This window comes from Megalobrama amblycephala, linkage group LG17, assembly GCF_018812025.1.
Source record: "Megalobrama amblycephala isolate DHTTF-2021 linkage group LG17, ASM1881202v1, whole genome shotgun sequence".
NCBI classification, from domain to species: domain Eukaryota; kingdom Metazoa; phylum Chordata; class Actinopteri; order Cypriniformes; family Xenocyprididae; genus Megalobrama; species Megalobrama amblycephala.
In genome coordinates, this window is record NC_063060.1 from 47,034,615 (window position 1) to 47,047,839 (window position 13,225).

At 38.3% G+C, this 13,225-nt stretch overlaps 1 pseudogene; it reads right to left on the reverse strand.

Moving 5' to 3' along the window:
- Nucleotides 1–10,228: 10,228 nt before the first annotated feature.
- LOC125252056 lies at nucleotides 10,229–10,345 on the reverse strand (annotated as a pseudogene).
- Between the last annotated feature and the right edge of the window lie 2,880 nt (nucleotides 10,346–13,225).

Sequence of the window (13,225 nt, forward strand, 5' to 3'; positions counted from 1 at the left end):
TCTGCTGTAAGGCAGATTTAGATGATAGAATTAAATATAAATAAAGAGATGTCCTGACATTCAGATTCCTGAGATTTCAGGTCAACATCAAACAGGCTCCACAAACCATTTTACTCCCCTAATGTGACGTAATACAGCGATATTCAACAGGAATGTAGGGCAAGACTTGATTGTGTCTACAAGGAATCACCGGGACTGTGAAAAGTTAGAAAAAAATCCACAACCAAAGTTACATTTATATTTTTGGCAGGAGGTATGCAAAATCAAAAATGAAGTCCATGTATTTAATATGAATTATGTGCCTCTTTTGCATCCTGTGGGGGGAAAAAAAACCTGTACACTTCTATTGATTATATGATTCCCTCAAAGTTCTTTAAAGAGAAGAATTATTTTTCCTATTTTTACCCAGAATAGGATTGAGTGAGCTTTTTCTTGGCGCTATACATGTCTGTTTCATACTGGAAGCCAGAGGGCGCCCTTGAGCAGAAACACCAAATATGTCTCGCAAAAGTACCGCAATACAACGTACGTCGTTCCAGGAAATCCCCTATGGGCATCATACTATCACTGTGACTCAATAAAAAGAAGATAGAAACGCTTTGATTGATTAAACGTGAATATAACAAACAGACGACTACGACAATACATGGTTTATCTGTGTTCTTCAAGCCTTCTTGTGTGTCTTCTTAAAGTGTATTTATAATGCAATGCTAATCAAAATGCTATTTCAAACGCTCAAATGACGTTATGAAGTGAGTTTGGAGTAAAAACATGTTATTAAATGTTGTCTTTTGTTGGACAAGATGTTCAAAAACGTATCTCATGTTTGGCAATTCCTAGAAAGTTACAGACAGGTGAGTTTGATCAGGGTTGGTTTAAACCAGTGTTAGTTTTGACAGCAAATTTTTATTTAGTTTTTGTCATAGTCTTCTGACTAAAATGCCATTTAGTTTTAGTCATATTTTAGTCATTGGAAATTGTTTTAGTTTTAGTCTAATTTAGTTAAATTGTAAGGCATTAAGCATTTCTCTAACATTACACAGACCCAAAACACTGATATACATCTGATATTCTCCAAACTGTTTATGTTCACTTAAGACAACCAACTGTACTTTACTCGCCAAAGCGTACAGTTTTTGACTGTTCAAGTGCAAAAAGACATGAAAGAGAGCTCAATTCAGTACAGTACTACTATTACAGTTTTTGATTAAAATTTTGATTAGATTTGATTTTTAGTTTTCCTGCTTTCAATGTAATTTTAGTCAAAAGTTTTAGTAATTTTATGTTTGTTTATGTCTTTTAGTTTTTGCTTTTAAATGTCTATATAGTTTTTTATTTATTTTTTTGTTATTTTAGTACACCAGGTTAAGCTAAAGCTTGGAAACTACAATAAAATAAGATTACATTTTTTATTTATTTATCTTTAATTTCAGTTAATGTTTATTTCAAGTGATTTTTTTTATGGTTTTAGGTTTAGTTAACTATAATAACCCTTATACTTGTAAAATATATTGAAAAATGTGTCAAATAATGTTGTTAGTCTTTCATTCCTCAGTTTATTGTGTAAACAAAACAATAATGACCAGCAAAAAAATAACTATAAACCAGAATCTTATTCTGAAATGTCTGCAGTCAGCACTGTCGCAGCTCATTTAAGTTCAGATGAGGGAGATAAAACATGCATTCTTACAACCGCCTAAAACATATTACCTTATAAACATTGTGTAGTAAGTAAACATTGTCATCAACATTCATCAACATTAGCAACTGCTTGGCATAAATGTGCGCTATTCATTAATTGCGAAGCAGTCTGAAGTGCTGCTGGACGAGCCTGTGGAGTGAGCAACAGCGCCGCGTTTTCCCGAGGTTAGAACAGCACGTTACAATTCAAATGTGCGCATCTTCCACACAGGACCACAGTCTTCCCAAATCTATCATTTTCATCTCGTTTTTATTCATTGATAAAAATTAGAGTAGATTTTAGTCATAGTTTTAGTCATTCAAAACTCATTTTTATTTAGTCATCGTCTCATTTTCATCCATGAAAAAATAATATCTGACGAAAATAATGACGAAAATTATTCTTCAACGAAATTAACTCTGGTTTAAGCCTTCAATTCTTCACCTGCCATAGAGTGTAAATAAGAGATTTATTGTGAACAGTATCTCATAGCTTTACTGTTTTACTGATCAAAATATTTACATATTATTATAAACTTGTTGGGATCAAACAATAAAATGACATCATAAGACAATCATAGGTCAACAAAAAATGTTTAAGTATTAATTTAATTTAATTAGACCTATGGGTGTCACGGCGGGTCGAGACGAAGGAAGGAGGTGAATCTAATCTCTACATTTATTAAACAACAAAACAAAGGTTAATCCAAACATAATCCAAAGAAGTAAATATAAATTAAAAGTCCATGAGACAGAAACAGAAAATTTCACAAACATTACAATATCAATTTGATATTATCAAATAACTATGGTTAGCAATAGAGCTCTATGTTTTACAATATATACAAGTATTATATTTAGGGTTTGAGTATGATGCGGATCTGCATCCTATTTTCTCACAACTCTTTGTATTCATTTAAGACTTTATTTAACTCATTTCATGAGTTTACACATACATGAAATCAAAATAAAGTAATTTGTATAGTAATTATGCATATTTGGCGTGCTGTCCGGTGGAGGGCTCCGAGCTCGGAATTTGGCCCGTACCCAGAGTACTTCCCCTCCTTAACTGGGATTGAAACCAGCCAAGAGTGAGGTGATGGGGGATGGAGGGATGCTGGATGTCACGGGATGTGACGGCTTTATATACCGGCTTCCTCTTGCACTGATTGGTTGATTTACCTGAACGTCTCCCTCCCAAATTTAGTTAAATAAAACTTAATTTAAGACTGTGCTTATGAAGATACTTGACAAAACAGGCATTCTGTCAGGACCACTCTTGTCAAAGATGACTGACATTTAGCATACAGTTTGGATTGGCGGTATGGTTCTGTTCTGGGCAAGAACATGGATAAGAGCAGAGAGAGCAGCGATAAACAGAACAGAACCAACATAAATGCAAAGAAACTAACTGAGAATCAAAGCACTAGTCAGTCGGGTCAGGAATAACCAGCATGGTCAACACTGTCAACCTCTGACTATCTCAAGAAATACCAGTGCACAAGGTCTACATTTAACTTCTACCAGCATTTCTATTCTTTATTCTGTTTTATTCAGCCTTGTGAAGTGGTGTATTTCATGTGACTGTCGACCCACACCCACTTACTGAAAGTGCTCCATTATCAGCCCTGTGTCAGATTAATAACCACCTCTCTGTGATAAACAAATGGAAGATTAGATAATGGTTATTTATGAGACTGACCAGCGCCGTTACATTCTCCAGTGACAGGACACACGAACACACGACTGCGACATATCTTTAGAGCAACTCTGCAGTCGAACTGTCTCAATGAGCACATGAACCTGGAATGTGACTCTAACAAACTACAGCAGGAATTCATCAGGAACAACTTTATTAACGTCCCTTAAGCAACAATTAAACAACAAATGAATGAGGACAGGACCACACATGCCTCTGTTTGTGCTGTTCTCATCAGACGCTCAGAGCTGATCATGCGCAAGGAGCTTAAAAAGCAGAAAGATACTGAAAAAGCACAAATCTGCCCGTCTAGCACGTTTATATAGAAAAACAAGCTTTTCATCAGTTTAAAATGTAACTTGACAGGGAAATGTAGGCCCTGAAGAGCCATTTGTGCTGCAGTAATTTGCTTCTGGTGTTAATGTGATGGGTTTGGGCAAATAGGCAAGATTCCCTTCATTCTTCTTTGGGAATATCCTTCTGAAGATCGATCTTCCATGCTGATAAGTAGGACAAAGAATTTTGTTTTAATCCCTCTAAACGTATATATTTTAAAACAAGGATAAATTGACACTTCCAATTACTATAAGCGTTTTAAAGTGTGATGGTTGACAATGGTGGTTCTCATGTCAGAGTACATAAAACTCCTAATCAGGTGCTGGTCATATAATTAGAATATCATCAAAAAGTTGATTTATTTCACTAATTCCATTCAAAAAGTGAAACTTGTATATTACATTCATTCATTACACACAGACTGATATCTTTCAAATGTTTATTTCTTTTAATTTTGATGATTATATACTGACAACTAAGGAAAATCCCAAATTCAGTATCTCAGAAAATTAGAATATTACTGTGGCGAGGGGGGCCTGGTTCAGCGGAGTCTGCAACCGGAGAGAGAGCCGGGAGACGCATGGTGAGTGAGTGGGTTAAATGTAAATCACGAACACCTGTTTCTAATTCCAGTAATTGGCATGGAGACAGGATAAACCACCAGGAGAAGCAGGTTTGGACACTTGTTATTGAAATAAAAGCTCAGTCAGCAGTCAAAGCCGACCCTGTCCTCTTCCTTCCCCACGAACCTGAACGTATTACAATTACTTAAGACCAGGGTTGGGCAAAAATACATCAAAATGTATTTTAAAATAAAATACCAAATACCTTAATTTTAAATGTATCAAAATAAACTACTGTATTTTTGTATTTTGAAAATACTACAAAATACTTTTACAAGGGAGCGTGAAATTTCTTCACAAACCTTCCATCAATTGGCCTATTTGATCGATCCCTTCAGCATTACACTGACTCAGTTGATTAAGTTAAAAATGTTTGATAGCAACAGCTTTTCTCTGCCCGAGGCATGCAATAAATCTGACATATGAATCCAGTTAAAGGCACAATATGTAGGATTTTTGAATTAAAATATCCAAAAACAACTAGAACAATGTTATATATTTTGTTTACTTGTGTACTTACATTATCCCAAATGTTTCCAAGAATGTTTAAATCCAGAGAAAGAAGCTATTTTAACCAGGACACAGACCGTGTCCATGTGTCCCATCAATGGCATCACACCCTCGATTTCTGGTTTTGTCGAAACCATGGAAACATCAAAGACGCCTTAGTATATTATGTGTTTTATTAGACAGGTGAGCAACTGTTTGGATACATTCATCAACAGAAAACTAATCATGTTATATAGCTCAACACTGTAAGTCTTTTTGTTTGAATCTTGTTTGCTTGATTTACTGCGAGTACCATGTTTTACCATGACTAATATCGAACTAGTTTAGTGCAGTGTGCATTAAGTGTCTCATAGCAGCCGCTGAGTGAACGCTGAGTAGCATTATAACAAATTTCAATACACAAATATGTCTAACATGATAAAACAGCCCTGTTTTACCCCAAATACGAATGACCAGAAGAAACGGAAGCAGCGACTGTGGCATAATAAAAGTTTGTGTGTTGCGCTCGTCTCTCATTATCAATCGCTCCAGTGGCCTCGTTAATGCTCTCACAGCACTCGGCCTGCTCTGCTTCATACTACAGTAACGTTAATAATAACATACACAAACGTGATTTCTGCCAGAGTCCCGTCCCAATTCTTTTCCACCGGCTGTAGACGTGAAACACCTCCCATCAATTCCGCAAAATCAAGGTGTCATCAAGCTACACCTTTGTTTTGAATAAGCGACCTCTAGCGGCAAAAATTACATATTGTGGCTTTAACAGATCAAATATTCACGAATCCCTGTGATCTCCAAGATGAAGGTTAGTTTTAAAGTAACCGACAGTTTAATGTTTGTATGACATAATTGTATTCTAATTTAGTTACTTGCCATTTTGTAAGAATGGCCTACTAATGACAGACAAGTCATTCATTGATGGCACCTGTATTCATGGCAAATTTCTAACTAATTAATCATTTGATTGTTAATCATAAATATAGGGGGCTGCTGCTCAGTATAATAGTTTTCAAGAACATTATGTAAATTGGTAAACTATTTAGCCTAGGCTACCAAAACGAACACCAAAACTTAACATGAACTGTTAAAAAATTATAGCAATTCATGCTAAAAATTGATGGAAAGCTGGCAGCCTGAACATTTCTTACCTTGAGAGGCTACAATTTTATGATATCATCATGTAGACTTTTTTACAAAGTATTTTACAGTATTTTAAAAATACAAAAATGTGTTGACCTTGGACCTCAGAAAACACAGTGGACCAACACCAGCAGATGACATGACACCCCAAACCATCACTGACTGTGGAAACTTTACACTGGACCTCAAGCAACGTGGATTGTGTGCCTCTCCTCTCTTCCTCCAGACTCTGGGACCCTGATTTCCAGAGGAAATGCAAAATTTACTTTCATCAGAGAACATAACTTTGGACCACTCAGCAGCAGTCCAGTCCTTTTTGTCTTTAGACGCTTCTGACGCTGTCTGTTGTTCAAGAGTGGCTTGACACAAGGAATGCGACAGCTGAAACCCATGTCTTGCATACGTCTGTGCGTAGTGGTTCTTGAAGCACTGACTCCAGCTGCAGTCCACTCTTTGTGAATCTCCCCCATATTTTTGAATGGGTTTTGTTTCACAATCCTCTCCAGGGTGCGGTTATCCCTATTGCTTGTACACTTTTTTCTACCACATCTTTTCCTTCCCTTCGCCTCTTCCCTTCTGCTTGGACACAGAGCTCTGTGAACAGCCAGCTGTCATGTCATGTCATGTCTTGTTTTGGTTTTGTTTCAGGTTCACAGTTTATGGTTTGTTTTCATTGTTATGCTTTGTTTGTTTTGCCATGTGTTTTGTATCATGAGATTTCCATTGCCCTCATGTGTTCATGTCATGTGCTTCCCCTGTCTCATGTGTCATGTTCTGATTGGTTGTTATTGTCATGTGATTTCAGTTCTGTCTTTCCATTGGTCCATCGTCTTCATTGTTCACAGGTGTTCCTTGTTTGTCATTAGTCCCTTTGTATAAATAGCCCTCATGTTTCATTGTACTCTGGTCTAGCTTTGTTTATTGTAACCCGCTGTTCGGTGTGTGTTAATGTTTATTGTCAAGTCAAGTCAAGTCAAGTCAAGTCATGCTATGTCAAGCCAAGCTATGTCAAGCCACATCTGTGTTCATGTTCCTGTTCATGTTTGTATTTTGTATTTTGGGTCATCATTAAATACTGCACTTGGGTTCTATCTACACACGCCTCCAGTGGACTTCACCCTCCGTTACAGAAAGCTAGACCCCCGCCATGAACCCAGCAGTTTATCTCCTGCATCTACGCCAAGGTAATCGCTTTATTGAGGACTATGTCAAAGACTTTTGTGACGTGTGCCACTTAGTTAATTTTAATGATGTAGCACTCAAGGACATTTTCCGGTTTGGACTTAATGAACCTTTGCGTTCACGCCTGCCTGGGGGAAAGAATAATTTTTCCCTAGAACAATACATTGACCACGCCCTGTTATTAGCTGGATTTTACTGTGGGGTTTGTGGACGACGAGCCCCACAAACCCACATAACCACCCACATCTGACTGTCTTCATGCCCCCACGTTCATGTCTGGGATTATTTATGCTACGCCAATGCCTGCTCCCGCCATGTCTGCCATGCCTGCCACGCCAGTGTCACGTTTCGAGCCGGCTGCTTCGCTCACGAGTCCGCTGGCCGCTTCGCACACGAGCCCGCCGGCCGCTTTGCACTCAAGCCCTCTGGCCGCTTCGCACTCAAGCCCGGCTGCTTCGCACTCAAGCCCTCTGGCCGCTTCTTTGCACTCAAGCCCTCTGGCCGCTTCGCACACGAGCCCGCCGGCCGCTTCGCACTCAAGCCCGGCCGCTTCGCACGCAAGCCCACCAGCCGCTTCGCCATCAAGGCCGCCACGCCAGTGTCTCGCCCCGAGATGGCCGTCATGCCAGCGTCATGCCACGTCACAGTCTCGTCAGGTCACGCCAGAGTCTCGCCATGCCACACCATCCCACGCTCCACGGCCAAGCCCTTCCCACGCTCCACAGTCCAGGCCCGCCTCTGCCTTGCCCAGGTCCCCCTATTCCCCTGTATGGGCCTGGCCCACCATCCCTCCCCCAAGACCACCCTCCTGAACTATAGTTTTTTGTTCTGTTGTTGGGCGCCTTTAGAGGGGGAGATTCTGTCATGTCATGTCATGTCTTGTTTTTTTGTTTTCATTGTTATGCTTTGTTTGTTTTGCCATGTGTTTTGTATCATGAGATTTCCATTGCCCTCATGTGTTCATGTCATGTGCTTCCCCTGTCTCATGTGTCATGTTCTGATATTGTCAGAATTGTCTCATGTTGTTATTGTCATGTGATTTCAGTTCTGTCTTTCCATTGGTCCATTGTCTTCATTGTTCACAGGTGTTCCTTGTTTGTCATTGTCATTATAAATAGCCCTCATGTTTCATTGTACTCTGGTCTAGCTTTGTTTATTGTAACCCGCTGTTCGGTGTGTGTTAATGTTTATTGTCAAGTCAAGTCATGCTATGTCAAGCCATGCTATGTCAAACCACATCTGTGTTCATGTTCCTGTTCATGTTTGTATTTTGGATTTTGGGTCATCATTAAATACTGCACTTGGGTTCTATCTACACACGCCTCCAGTGGACTTCACCCTCCGTTACACCAGCCTCTTTTGCAATGACCTTTTGTGTCTTGCCCTCCTTGTACAAGGTGTCAATGGTCGTCTTTTGGACAACTGTCAAGTCAGCAGTCTTTCCCATGATTGTGTAGCCTACAGAACTAGACTGAGAGACCATTTAAAGGCCTTTGCAGGTGTTTTGAGTTAATTAGCTGATTAGAGTGTGGCACCAGGTGTCTTCAATATTGAACCTTTTCACAATATTCTAATTTTCTGAGATACTGAATTTGGGATTTTCCTTAGTTGTCAGTTATAATCATCAAAATTAAAAGAAATAAACATTTGTGTGTAATGAATGAATATAATATAAAAGTTACACTTTTTGAATGGAATTAGTGAAATAAATCAACTTTTTGATGATATTCTAATTATATGACCAGCACCTGTATATAAAGGCATATTAAATTTTCGCACAGCTGTTGAAATAACATCAGTATCAGTATACCTTCTCTATACATAGGGCTGCATGATTAATCCTATTTTAATTGTGATAAAGATTTCTGCTTCTCTTGATTAATTAAAAGAATTGTTGCAACATTTGCCCTGCTGATTAAAAATATGTACCTTAAAAGGATACATTTTCTGCCCAGAATTTTACTTAACCTTCTCAATGTGGCAAAAAAAAAAAAAAAAACGCTGATGATCTGAAGACAAACATGTATGTTGGAGTTTAGCCATGTTGACTGTGAAATTCTTCTGGAATAAGAGTGTCATACAGCCAGTCCTGCATGACATCTGCTGCTACTAAATCTACGACATACTGTAATAAATCCAAACATGATTCTTGACCGTACTGTTTGCGATCATAGTTGGTGAAAACATTCGGTCCGTGCAACCTCCGTGCTAAAATACAGAGTAAAAATGGAATTAATGGAATTAATACTAAGAATTTCACTTTTTTACATTTTATCTTTTGAGAGAAGCTTCTAAAGATTTTAGCATTTTCATAATGTAAAGCAGTTTACAGAGTTTAGTCATTTCAAAGATAAAAAATGGCTAATAGAAAAAAAAAGATGACAGATATCATTCTTTGCGGTCTGTCTGTCTACGAATTGTCTGTCAGGGTTCTGTGTTTGTTTTCCTTTGTCACATGTTCTTTATTCTCAATTTTCCCGCCACTGGTTTGTTTCGATGGTTTCCCTGATTTGAGTTCATTGGTCCCAGGTGTGTCTTGTTAATTAGTTTCGTTTGCCCCTTTATTTGTCTTGTATATAATTCTCCCTCAGTCTCTGTCAGTTATCCTTTACATTTGGTGTATAATAATAATAGTAATAATAATTCCTTACATATATATAGCGCTTTTCTGGACACTCAAAGCACATATGGAAGGGGGAATCAACCACCACCAATGTGCAGCACCACCTGGATGATGCGACGGCAGAACGCCCACCACACACCAGCTTATTGGTGGAGAGGAGACAGTGATGAAGCCAATCAGTGTATGGGGATGATTAAAAGGCCATGAAGGACAGAGGCCAATGGGCAAATTTGGCCAGGATGTCAGGGTTACAGCCCTACTCTTCTCGAAGGACATCCTGGGATTTTTAACGACCACAGAGTCAGGACCTCAGTTTAACGTCTCATCCGAAGGACGGTGCTTTTTGACAGTGTAGTGTCCCCATCACTATACTGGGGTGTTAGGACCCACACAGACCACAGGGTGAGCGCCCCCTGCTGGCCTCACTAACACCTCTTCCAGCAGCAACCTAGTTTTCCCAGGAGGTCTCCCATCCAGGTACTAACCAGGCTCAGCCCTGCTTAGCTTCAGTGGGCAACCAGTCTTGGGCTACAGGGTGATATGGCTGCTGGCACGATGCATGTTGTTTTCTCCTGGTTCCTTTGATTAAAGCTTCATTATTGGATTCTCCTTCATTGAGTACTTTATCTACAACCATGCACCGTGACAGCACCTTTTGTTATCTATTACTGTTATCAATTGTATAGGCTGAAAAAATATCCTAATGCTGTTGTATTATTACATGTTTGAATAGAAGCCTAGGAAATACCACAGTATCTTCTATGAAAAAAGAAAAGTGTTGTTCCCTCTCACCTACTGTTACACCTTTCATATCTGAACTATTCTGAGTTGAAATTGCAAGGGGTTCAACTGCAAATAAAAATGATAAATGAACACCCTTGGCATCTATACCAAAGTTGTGTGATTACTTCTGCCTGTAAATTCATTATTAAGCAACCTGTCAAATTTAATCCATCACCCAGGAGTTCCCTCCATTCCCAGTGAGAGCTCTGGTTAAATTTAGTCACAGCAGCAGGAAGAAAGGTAGCAAAATGTATCCATCTAGACCATAGATGATCCATATCCTTCCACTGTAGAAAAATGAAGTCAAAATATCCCAGAAACAGCCGTTGCCGATGATGTCATTAGTGATCCTAATGTGGAGCTGTGGGATCAAGGTCCCGCCCACATTCCTGCTCCCACAGCCTCATTCGCTGGCACAGCTGTCAATCATGATGTTACGCTCCATTTTTATAGCATCAAATAGCTAACTAAAGCCAAACATACTAGAGAAACAAACATTTGAACATATGTCAGCATGATGAGAACTACCTAAAATGATAGATGCCATCTTAGAAACATTTTTTTTGTAGCTGTATTGTTTAGTTTGTCTGCTGTCCCATTGAGCGCAATTGTGCCCTGGACTCAGAGTCACCGTGGACAGTGCTGAGGCCAGTCGACTTCAATCAATCCCACCCAAAACAATCACACTACTGCCCGTTTCATCATGTCTGCATACAGGATTTCTGTCAGTGTGAATTATTTTGAACTGACCGATCACTGCAGTCATATCCATAAGTTACGGCAGATAGGTGCATGTATGGAGCATACAAAAATCTGAACAGAAACCGCTACTTTAACTGATCCCATGAACATAAACTTTGAGATGGACAAATATAACCGTTTCCATATAACCATTTCCTGATACTGATGTCTAACCAGAGAGCTTGAGTTTAGTTGATGAGACAACAGTATCATAATAAACACACATGCACACACAACAGATCCACAAATGCTCCAAATGATCTTTGATTCACTGAATCATGGCGAGGATATAATACACATTTCTCTGTCATTTTGAATCTCATTCCAAACCTTCTTTTTTAAACTTCTTTTCCAGATCTCCAACAACTTTAACTCTTTGCCAAACATATTGTCAAAAAGTTATTACTTTTTTGTGTGAACTATAGTCATAATCAAGTGGTGAATCTTAAACACTCTCACTAACTCTTGTCTATTTGGAAATTACAAACAAGTTCTACAGAATGAATCTGTATCTGTAGAAATATATAGATGTACGAAATGATTCACTGATTAACCATCATCTGGATTAAATGATAAAGATAAATGTGTTAGACGGCATGAGAACAGAGTTTGACAGTAATAGCATTATGAAGGGCAGTTACTGTGAATTAAACATTCAACATTGTTATGTGTAGAGAAAAAATACTTTGTGATTTTGTGTGTTGTATTTATTACTTATATTCAGGGTTGGGGAGTAACGAAATACATGTAACGACGTTACGCATTTAAAATACAAAATTTGAGTAACTATTTCGTTACAGTTACATTTTAAATAGATGGTAATCAAATTACAGTTACTTTCGAAAAGTATTTTAGATTACCAAAGTGATTACTTTGAATTTTTATGTCATTTATTTAATTTAATAGGCTATTAACGTAAGCTGTTTGAGGATGTTTAGCCAACGAGCCAATGTTGATGATTCTCCGACTCTGTTTAAAAAAACGCACGCAGCCTGTTCAGATATTAGAAACCTGCAGAGTGCAGACATGAGATCGCACTCAAATAATGGATGGGAAAACAGGGCATATTGCATTTCTCTAGTGGAAATTCAAAGACAGTTTTACTTATAAACGTGAAAAAGGACGTACAGTAACATCATAGTGCAATGCAAGCTATGTCTGCAACAAAACTTCTATCGGCTTCAAAGAATTCAACACCTAATCTGAAAAAGCATCTTGAGGTAGGCCTATAAGCTGTTCTTGGTCTTTGAAAATGTTATTTTCCTTATTTACTCCTTATTTTCCTATTTACTCGTACGTTGAGCTTTATATGGTTATCATTAGCCTGCGTTTAATATTTAAGAATTTATTAGAAGAATTTAATGTTTTATAAAGCCAATTTCTTGGTGTACTTTACAGACAAACTTTAAATCTTAATCATTCTTTCCAAATGTTTAGGTATATGGCGCGTACGCGAGTTCATGATCAAAATAGAGATGCAGTAGTCCACTGGTCATAAATCCAAAGGTTTTTTAGTTTTATTTTGGTCTATCTTTATCCCGGGCTTGCAAACAAACTGCTTTGTAATAATTTCCCAAAATTTCAGGAAATATTTACTAAGTCTGTAAACAGGACGTTAACACAGGCACACGCTGAATACGGACACAAAGAGGAGAACAGAGAAAATACTGCACAAGCTCACTGTTTGCGAAATATAGAAAGAATAATATAAATATTGAATTAGGGTTGATATGAATGTATCTCTGAAGGGAACTGTCTTCAGAAAAGTTTTGATGGCATTTCCTCTCATCTCCGTATGAAGTAGCTTTGTGTATAACAGTAACCATGGAAACGCTATATCGCTGCTGTTCCAGAAGCGCCACCTCCAGAATTTACATTTCATTCAGTCCGTCTGCATAATTTCACAAA